A 10,775-nucleotide genomic window follows, 5' to 3' on the forward strand; every position below is an offset into this window, starting at 1 on the left:
TCAAGGTACAATCAACAAGGACAAATGAAATTCCGTATTTTTACTGGCCAAATCATACTTTTCACACACACACACACACACACACACGCACACACGCACACGCACACATCTATACTGATATTATTCAGGGGAGATAATTACACTCTTCCTTGCATCTACTTTAAATTAAATTAATATTTCTTTGTTAAAATGGTATACAAAATTCGTTCACAGTATAATAAATGTTTCATGCACAACTACATGTAAAGTGAGCAAATTTAGCAAAATATTTCCACACAGTAAGATTTCTTGAAACATTTTTAATGATAGTCATCAATTTCAAAGTCTCTGACTTTCCAATGTTGATGATGTTCATTAATTATATTTGCTGTATCAGCCACCACCTTTGGCCCTGAAGTGTGACACTGACCCTTTGAAACACATTTTGTTAGACAATTATATCTGCCAAATAAAAGGGCTTCATGCATGTCATATTTACAGTCAGGCTAATATCTGACTTGACATTTGACCTGTAAGTGTTACCTTGACCTTTGAGATAGGATTCAAGGGTTAGTGTAATATTTGTGGCAATTTTTCTGATAAATATAGAAACACTTCTCAATGAATATTTTAGACTGAACAATATTTGACAGACTGACTTACTAGACTTACTAGTGAACATATCATCAAACAGTATTTACAACAAGCAAATAAAGTTCGTAACTAAAAGGAAACAGTGTGCTATATGATGCAGGTAATAAAGTTTGAATCACTCAGCTACAACTCATTAATATAGTTATATCTATGTCAATAATTTTGGTGTAAGCCATACTGTATTTCTTCTATTTGAGATCAAGTTTTACTGTCTAGATATGCGTAAGATATACATATTTTCCATTTACATAATACACTCTACGAAATTGAAACTGAAACTGCTTTATTTGAATAAACGGCTAATTTTACACATAGTACATTTACTGGCGTTGTACATTAATTTACGAAAAGAAAAATTATGATAAATTATATACATAATGGTATCAAACAATGAAACACGACATATTTGACAAAATTACTGTACAGTGCAAATTACAACATTGCGTATAAAACATACGTCGATCACACTACATAGTAGAGTATACTCAGCGTCTCTACCATATTCAGTCCTCCAACAGAGAAATAATCAGAACCATGATTCAAAGCTTTTAAAAACAGTGTTTTGAGCTTTTTCTTAAAAGTGTCTACCGAATCAGAATTTCTCACTTCTACTGGTAGTTTGTTCCATAGTTTCGGCCCTACAGTTTGAAAACTTCTATCGCCAAATGTTTTACGTTTGTTAAATGGTACCTCGTAACAACCTGTAACAGAGTCTGAAGACCTTAAACTACGTTTCGGTGCTTGTTCCGTTAATAATTCAGTCAAGTAAGATGGAGCTCTACACTCTACACAAATGTTAATATGTTTAAGTATGTTTTTCTGTTGCCTTTACGTATGTTAGGGTTTCACCTGGCGGGGATTACTTTTATATACACTGTCTTGTGACTTTGGAACATGGTGGGGGTAAGAGTGAGGTTAGGTGCACCATAAACCGGTTAAAACTCCTCCCTAATGGTGGGTTTGCCACTGACCGTTCCAAGGCGGTGCCCCACTGTGTTCCTGTATTTGTTTGTTTCGTCATTTTGTGTTCATTTTTGTGTACGGTGTGCAAGAATTGTTCGTGTGTGTCTTTGGGGAGGCTGCGTTTTTTGAACGTGGCTTTCCCTGTTGGATATTCTTCCTTGTTTTTTAATATCAGGCTTCCACTGCTTAACTTCTTCCTCATTATCTGTTATGTACTGGTAATTTCGGAGCAGAAGTCCCCTCAACATACTGAAATGTAGCAGACATCATGTAAGTTTATATATATCCAAATCATGAATTGTTAAAAGAATACATATAAAGTGAAAACCCTTAAAAACATTAACAAAAAGGCATTCACCTGACCTAGTTACCCAACTTAATCTAGCATCTACTTTGGCCTAGATTCTAGGGACAATCATTTTGACCATGATTTATGAAAATCAGGTAGTTCAGTAAGTTTTTCAATGACTGACCAAGTGACACACATTTTTGACCTAAGGTACCCACTTTTGAACTTGACCTAGATTTCATACAGACAAACATTCTGAAAAGATTTATGATGATCAAGTTGAAAAAGTGACCTCTGAAGTATTACAAAAGTTTTCCATGATTTGACCTTATTACCTAGTTTTTTTCCATTAGTTACCCAGGTATAAATTTATTTTAGATTTTAACCAGAGTAACATTTCAACTAAGTCTCATAAATATCAAGTAGAAATTGTGGCCTTTGAGTGCTCACAATGACTTTCTATTATTTGACATACTGACCTAGTTTTTGACCTAGATAATTCAGTTTGGGACTTGACATAGGTTTCACATACACAAACATTCTGATAAAACATAAAATGTGGCCTCTAGAGTGTTAAAATGTTTTTCTGTGATTTGACCTAGTGACCCTGTTACCTTTGGCAACCCAGTTTTTAACTTGACTTAGATTTCAAAGAGAGAAACATTCTGACATATTTTATGTAGATCTAGTAGTAATTGTGGCCTCTGGGGTGTTATCTATGTTTTCCTATGATTTGACCTGGTTTTAGACATTGAGTAATTAAGTTTTAGACTTATACTAGGTTATTTAGACATAGACATTCTGACAAAGATTTATCATGACAAAGTAGAAAATGTGGCATCTAGAGTTATCAACAACCTATTTCAAAGACTCTCCCTAGTGACCTAGTTTCTGATAAAAATGTAACCCAATTTTAAATTGACTCTAGATTATAGAGAAAAACATTCTGACAGTTTTATGAAGATTTTATATAAAATAATGAAATAAAAATTCTGTAACAGGTATGTAAAAACATTAGGGAAGAGCAATTATAACCAAACCGAGAACCACTTACATTGCTGTCTCTCCCTGAGCACCTCTGATGTGGGTGGAATTTTATTACATGGAACAGCCAACCAGAATGTGAACTTGCACCTTTATATACAATAAAATTATAAAACTTATACTTTAAGTTACAAAATGCATAAACAAATAAACAATTGAATGATCTAAAAATAAATTATGTATACATTATTAAATGAATCAGTGTAATTGTTTTAAAAAGGCACTTACTATACTTCAATAATTGTTTCAAGGTATTGATAAATCAATGTTACAAGAAGCTATTACTCAAAATAGTCTGATACCTGGCCTTCAACAACTGAATCTTAAGATTCAACAGTCACAGGTTCAAATCTTGAGCCAGACACAAATAATCTTTATAATTGTATCAACATTACTCCTAATTGTGATTACAGGAATAAGACATCTTTTAAAAATTTAATAAAAGAAACTTTGTACAAAAAGAGTTGTTGCTGTAAATCTTGTATTAATAATGAAATACTGTTTAGTTTCTCAATCTTACAGATTAATCTATTCACTAGGTGATCAGAAAGGTAAACATGAAATTCAACGAATGAATAACTTGTATTTGTTTGTTTTGTCCTTTTGTGTTTAATTTTGTGTATGGTGTGCAAGAGTTGTTCGTGTGTGTCTTTGGGGAGGCTGCGTTTTTTTGAACGTGGCTTTCCCTGTTGGATATACTTCCTTGTTTTCTTTGTTTTTGTTTTTTTGATCTTAAAACTTTGCCTCTCTCTGTAATCTAGGTCAAGTTTAAAAGGGTTACCAGTTGTCAAAAACTAGGTCACTAGATTAAATTATAGAAAAACATTGTTACAGTCTAGAGGCCATACTTTTAATTGATCTTCTTCAAAACTGGATTACCTGATTCAGAAGTAAAAACCAGGTCATTAAATCAGATCATATAAAATCTTGTTAACACTCAAAGGCTACATTTAGGTTTGATTTTCTTAAACGTTTGTCAGAGTGTTTGTCTTTATGGGTTACATGAGGATAGAAACTAGGTCAAATCATAGAAATACCTTGTTAACACTCTAGCGGCCAAATTTTCAGTTAAATCTTAACACTTGGTAACAATGATTGTCTCTGAAATCTAGACCAACTTCAAAACTGAGTTATCTAGGCCAAATCATAAAAAGATAACATGCAAAATGTCATAATGTTCTTCCTGATCTTGATGAGACTTAGCTGAAATGTTTGACTGTTTAAAATTTAGGATAAATTTGTAACTGAGTCACTTGGGAAAATGTATGTTCTTTCGGTCAAATCATTGAAAAGCTTTGTAAACACTTAAGAGGCCGCTTTTTCAACTTGATCATCATAATTCTTTTGTCAGAATGTTTATCTGCATGGAATCTAAGTCAAGTTCAAATGTGGGATGCTTGAGGTCAAAAACTATTTTACAAAGTCAAATCATTGAAAACACATGGGTACTATGTTATCTAGGTTTAGAGCTAGGCTCGATGAGCGATATACGGCCTTCAGGGTCTTTTTTGTTAAAAGGTATTGGTGTCACTTGATTGTCAGTAGTGCCGTTGGTTAAAAGTTTTATCCAGGTCAATTAAAGCTCCAGGGTGAGCAATAAGTGTAGTTGAGTGGTCCGATTTGGTATCATGAAATGACCTCTGTGAGCCAGTTTCTGTAATTTCAACTTAAATTTTCAGTGGTATGCCCCTTTTGTTTGTAAGCTAGTATAAGGTGAAAGTGTTTAAGATCGTCGAGCGTGTCTTCATTAGACAGTTATTTTCAAATGTTATAGGGATGAGTTGAAGTCGGATTGATTTCCGATTGAAACAGTGCCTTATTTCATATTATAACTATCGTAAATGATGAATTGTTTACAGTTTAATAGCAATTCTGTGACAAATTATATGAAAACATGGCTATTATGGACTAATCGTAAGTGTTTCGGTCATGGCAACTGACAAGTTGTACCGAGTTAAATAAAATAATGAAACGTTTTGTTACAAAGATTATGACTCAGTTTATTTGTAGATATAGATCACGTTTCTTGTTCAGCATTTTTACAGTCTGGCATTACACTTTTCTCTTTGATTGTTAAGTAGGTGCTAGACGCCGTAGCGTCTTAGAACTGGAACTGTAAAGTTTCGAAGGTTGTCTACTGTCCTGTTTCGTTGAATCATTGATGATGATTCAACTAGCACTGTGCCATCTGTGACAGAATGTAATATATATTCGTACAAATGACTTTTTTAACTATTTAAGTGTATCCTTAAGAAGCATTTGTTGCGACGAAGCAAACAATAACAGGTTCGGTTTAACTGAGTCGCTTATTGAGAGGCAAATAATTGTGGCCATACAGTATAAGTTACATGCAAAATTCCGGGAAACAGTAAACCGTGAACATTTACATTAGGCTAAATATTTCTATTAACCCTTATCTTGCTAATTTTCTATAATGCACGTGTCCAACTTTCAATTTGAACAGTAACATTGACTGTTAAAAGGAGTCCTTACCAAAAAGATACTGACTGAATGGCGAACAGTGTAGATCTTGATCAGACTGCACGGATGTGCACGCTGATCATGATCTACACTGATCGCAAAGGCAGAAACAAACAGTCGTGTCCGGCATGATAAAGATTAAACCTCTAAAAGACTAATTAAGTTATAACGGCTAAAATGGCTAACAATGACATGGTATCTGATGCGATAAATATTTCTGTTGATTTCATATATTTGTAGGCGTTTACGGGTGAAGTGTTCACCCGAAAACGCCTACATTGTGATATTGATTACAACCGGACATAAAAAATAAGGGAGTGGAGGGTGGGATGGAGCCGGGACGCTGGTGAGGAGGTAGGCACAAAAGATGATTGTTTTGAATTGGCTGATAATGATTATGTAATCGTTCATCGTCACGTATGTTGTTTCGTTGCGAGTTTCATTATATTTGCCCCTTGTTGTTCCCTTTAGCTTACCAACGCCTAATAGTAATAGGATTCATATTTTCTCGTTCTGGTTGCTAGGTTATGTCAACAGAGAAACCCAAGGTGCTCAAGATTATTCACGGTTATTGTCCAGCGTCCGTCGACGTGCGTCGTCTATCCCAGTCTTTATGAAACTTGGTCAGAATGTTTGATAATTTCTAGGAGTTTGAAACTGGAGGTCATGTGGGGACAAAGCATATGTCAGTAGGCCAGATGAAAGAAAAAGCTTGTAAACACTCTAGAGGCTACATTTATAAAACTTGGTCAAAACATTTGGCTTAATAATCACTGGGTGGGGTTAATAACTAGGCCAGTAGGCTTTATTAAAGGAAAGATTTTGAATACACTAGAGGCCACAATTGTCATTCATTTTTTATGAAACTTGGTCAGAATATTTTTCTTGATGATCTCTAGGTCAAGTTTGAATCTGGGTTTTGTTGGGAAAAAATAGGTTACCCAGTCAAATCAAAGACAAAGTTTGTGAACACTCTAGAGGCCATAATTGTGACTTCATCTTTATGAAACTTGGTTTGCGTGATTGCCTTGACAATTTCTATGTAAAGTTTGAATCTTGGTCATGTGACGTCAAGAAAGGTCATCCGGTCAAATCAAATAAAACGCTTGAGAACACTCTAGAGGTCAAAGTTGTAACTCAACCTTTATGAATCTTGGTCAGACTGTTTACCTTGATGGTCTCTACGTCAAGTTTGAAACTAGGTTATGTAGGGTCAGAAACTATATCAGTAGACTAGATCAAACGAGAATTTTGTGAACACTCAGGAGACCACTTTTTAAGTTGGAAACTCACGAGAATTGATCAAAATGCTTCCCTTGATAACCCTAGGTCAAGATTGAATCTGGATTATGTGGGGTCAAAAACTAGGTCCCCCGTCAAATCAAAGGAAACGTTTGTGAACACTCACAGTTATGACTCAATCTCTATTAAACTTGGTCAGCATGTTAGCCTTGACAATATCTATGTCAAGTTAGAAACTGGGTCATGTTCGGTTAAAAACTACGCCAGCAGGCCAGATCAAAGGAAACTATTGTAAATAAAATCTGTAAAAAAGGCCACTTGGAAGCAAAGAATGCAACAAAGAAGAATAATAGCAGACTCGGTTTGATTGAGTCTGTTCATGAGAGGTAATGAAATGTGCAACACCTCTCACACCCCCTAGCATGGGCTTAAGCGGAACTCTATTACACATATGTTGAATGGGCTCCACGATCCCAAAGGACCAGAAAATATAACACTGAATCCAAGTACGGAAACAGTCTAAGAGACCACCATTATGTTTGAAACTCATAAGAATTGATCAGAATATTTGCCTTGATGACTTCTTGGTCAAGTTCGAATCTGGGTCTTTTTCAGTGTGATACTATTAGCAAAATTAAACCATTGATTAATAATAACAAGCTTTATGATATGAATAATAAAATGTTGGTTAACAATATTGAACATTTGTTCTCCGTGAAGATTTAGTAAGAGACATTGTGTCTGAAATCATTCGTCGTCCACCTTTGTTTTCAAGTGGGTTATTGGCAGGTACTTGCGGGACGGAATTTTACTGAAACAGAATTCAGGAAAACCTGGAAACGTAAACTGCCCGTTAAAAACGGCGTTAAATCCCAAACAGACAAAAAGCCTATTACAATAATAGCATATATATAATTTAGAAAAGTCTTGGATGCCATACTCGTTGCTATTTTTTTTTGTCTTTTGGTGTAAAGATTTTTTCAAACCTCACATGATACAAAACATGTCCAGCGGTCCAACCGAAGGTAGGTTTTTCCTCCCATGATACTGTTCGTTCTTTAAGTAGTACACCATGGGACACCTTGGATCTTTCACTACCACCAAAGACTTGAAAGTCGCCTTATGATCTTTGATTGTGTCAGCGAGACATTAATCTCAAACAAAAAAATCAACAAAAAACAAAAGGCGATAGACCGTTTGACTAAGTGACATTAACCATCAACTAAACCATATATGACACTAGGATCAATCCTTATATCAGGCTTAATGATTACATGGGGCAATTATTATTAAGATTAAAACGGAATTATATGCAGCTTGCCATAAAAATAATCTTATCTTAACCTTTTGAATACCTAATCCAAAACTATCAGAAGTAGGTTCCTTGTAAGGGTCAATCCTATGTAAAGTTACATTATAATAGGGGAAGTAGTTAAGAATATTTGATGAAAATAAGAAACTTGATGTCCAACAAGAAATTGTCATTTTTTTCATATTTGTCGAAACCACTTATGCCAAAACTATTTAATGTTTTCACAGGCATTAATATTCGTAGGAGGCAAATTTTTCCGTAGTTGAGTCGATCCGCGAAAGTAAATACTAACAAAAAAGCTATTCATTAAAACTTAAAAAATTGAAATAAAAGTGTTGATATAGTAAGGAAAGTAGCCGTTTCTGCCCAAACCACTTAATTAAATGATTTCACAGCAGTAGACTACAATAAAGGCAAGAAATTTTATTTCAAGTGACTTCGAAGAAGTAAATCAAACATACATGTATAACGCCTCGAGATTATAACGCAAGTGTCATTGCAAACTATGTGGGTGTTATTTTCTTATCATTTGTTTCTTGATAACTTGGTGGTATTTTTGTTGAAAATTGAATGCGAATTCAGTGTAAAATGTTTAGCAAGAAATTCCCTCAGTCATACATTAATTGACAAAAGCATTTAAAATTATTTATAACTTTGATATAATTTCAAGTACCCTAATTACACAGATTATATTTGAATAATGAATGGTGCTCCTGCAGACGGAACAGAACGAAATGAGGTAGATTAAAGAACACATCTGATAAGACATATAAATGAAACGGAATTGAAATGGTAAATCAGGCAAGCCTACTGATATGGAATGAATGAAATAAACTGTTACAGCGTGGTGAAAGTTCTGTAGACTACGGGAGTCTAGAAGTAAACACAATAGAATATGGAGATAAAACACTCCGAGAAATTTAGCTTTGAGTGTCATATTTGAATTTCAGGAACATGCGGCAGAGAATAGACTGTTTCAGTGCACATGACCGTTTGTCAGCAGGATACATACAGCCACCCATTTAGCTCAATACATACAAAAAATATCAAAAAGTACATGTGATACACACAGCCACCAAATAAACTTAATACATACAAAAGAAATATGAAAAAAAAAATACGTATGAAAATTATGAGCATAAGACAAACACCAACAGTTAGCGAAGAACTGAGTACCACTTTGGAACGGGCAGTGGCATATAGAAATAGAAATATGCATAGATCTACAGGTCATTTTCAGTGTCAAAACTTTCTCGTCAGTGTTGAAAAATTAGAATCCGCCGATGAATGTGATATCTTTTTTTTGTTGATGTGACTGAACTCCGTATCTTTTTATTCATAACTAGTTGCTTGGTAATTTTCAAACTATATTTTTATCAGGTTTAAGGGGCAAAACTTTGTCAATAGTATTGGAAAATTACAGCAGGTCATTCTACTGAGGTCGTTAAATAATATGATATCCTTTTAGTTGGTTCCTTTCTGTTCCACAAAATACTAATACCCATATAGGGAATGGTTTTCAACAGAATGTAACGATACAAGTTAAATTGTTTATAGATTAAACTATTAAAAGAATTTTACTACTTTATTTAAGTGAATCCTTGCTATCATGGAACTCAGTTTTATAGTTTTATTCATAACTGATGATTTCGTAATTTTGAAACCGTACTTTGTAACATTGCAGTTACATCAAATAGGGTTCCTTGTTCCGTTCCGTTACATTCTATCCTCTGAAATACCAATGGTCAAATATATTACTTGAATTGCGGTATTACAAAATTTGCGGAAATACAAGCTTGTTAAATTCGTGTAGTGTTGTTCATAAGCAATTAAGTAACAGTCGAAGATTAAATAAAAATCACATATATTTTCTGATTTATTTTGAGAAACGTAATGTAAATCTAAGTTCCAGAGGTGCAGGAACATTTCTTAATATTGTACACATGTAAACGTATATGAAAAAGATCATGTTTTAGTGTATTTAAATTAGTGTAAAAATTTTATATGGTTTATGAGGCCTCCGTGGTCGAGTGGTTAATGTTGCTGACTTCAAATCACTTGTCCCTCATCGATGTGGTTTCGAGCCTCTCCCGGGGCGTTGAATTCTTCATGAGAGAAAGCCATCCAGCTGGCTGTCACAAGGACGGTGGTTCACCCATGTGCCCGCACATGATTTAATAATTCACGGAGGGGCACCTGGGACCTTCTTCCACCATCAAAGATTTAAAGTCGCCACATGACCTATAATTGTGTCAGTGCGATGTTAACCCCAACAAAATAAATAAATAGATGTAATGGTTTATAGTCGAAGTTGATAATGCTTCAAAACCCAGTAAGCAATTATAGACGCGATTAGCATCAAGGATTATCAACATCCTTCTTGATTTGTTACGAATACCGTATACTGGAAAGTGGTTTCCAAATTTATTTCACAATGTAAGATTCACAATCGTTCTCAAACTGTGTTCTACTTTTCGTCATACTTACCAACTTTACATAATATAATTATCAAAAACGTTAATGTTGATATTTTAGGTCGAAGCTAATAAACTCATATGGCTTCTGATAGGTCGAAAATGTATAGGTAATTCTAGTGTTAAGTGATCTCAGACCGGTGAAATATCTGTTTGATGTTTATTAGAACTGTTTTATTTCATGAATTGAAGTTGTAAGCAATGATCAATGGCGAGGAAATTAAATGATGCATTTTGAGTGAAAAATAAGTATGTTTTATCATTAAAAAATCATAAAAATCACTGCCAAACAGAAGCTTGCCGGCTTCCAGCAGAAAAAAAATTGCCGACAAGTGAT

Source organism: Mercenaria mercenaria, chromosome 11, assembly GCF_021730395.1.
Source record: "Mercenaria mercenaria strain notata chromosome 11, MADL_Memer_1, whole genome shotgun sequence".
Taxonomy (NCBI): domain Eukaryota; kingdom Metazoa; phylum Mollusca; class Bivalvia; order Venerida; family Veneridae; genus Mercenaria; species Mercenaria mercenaria.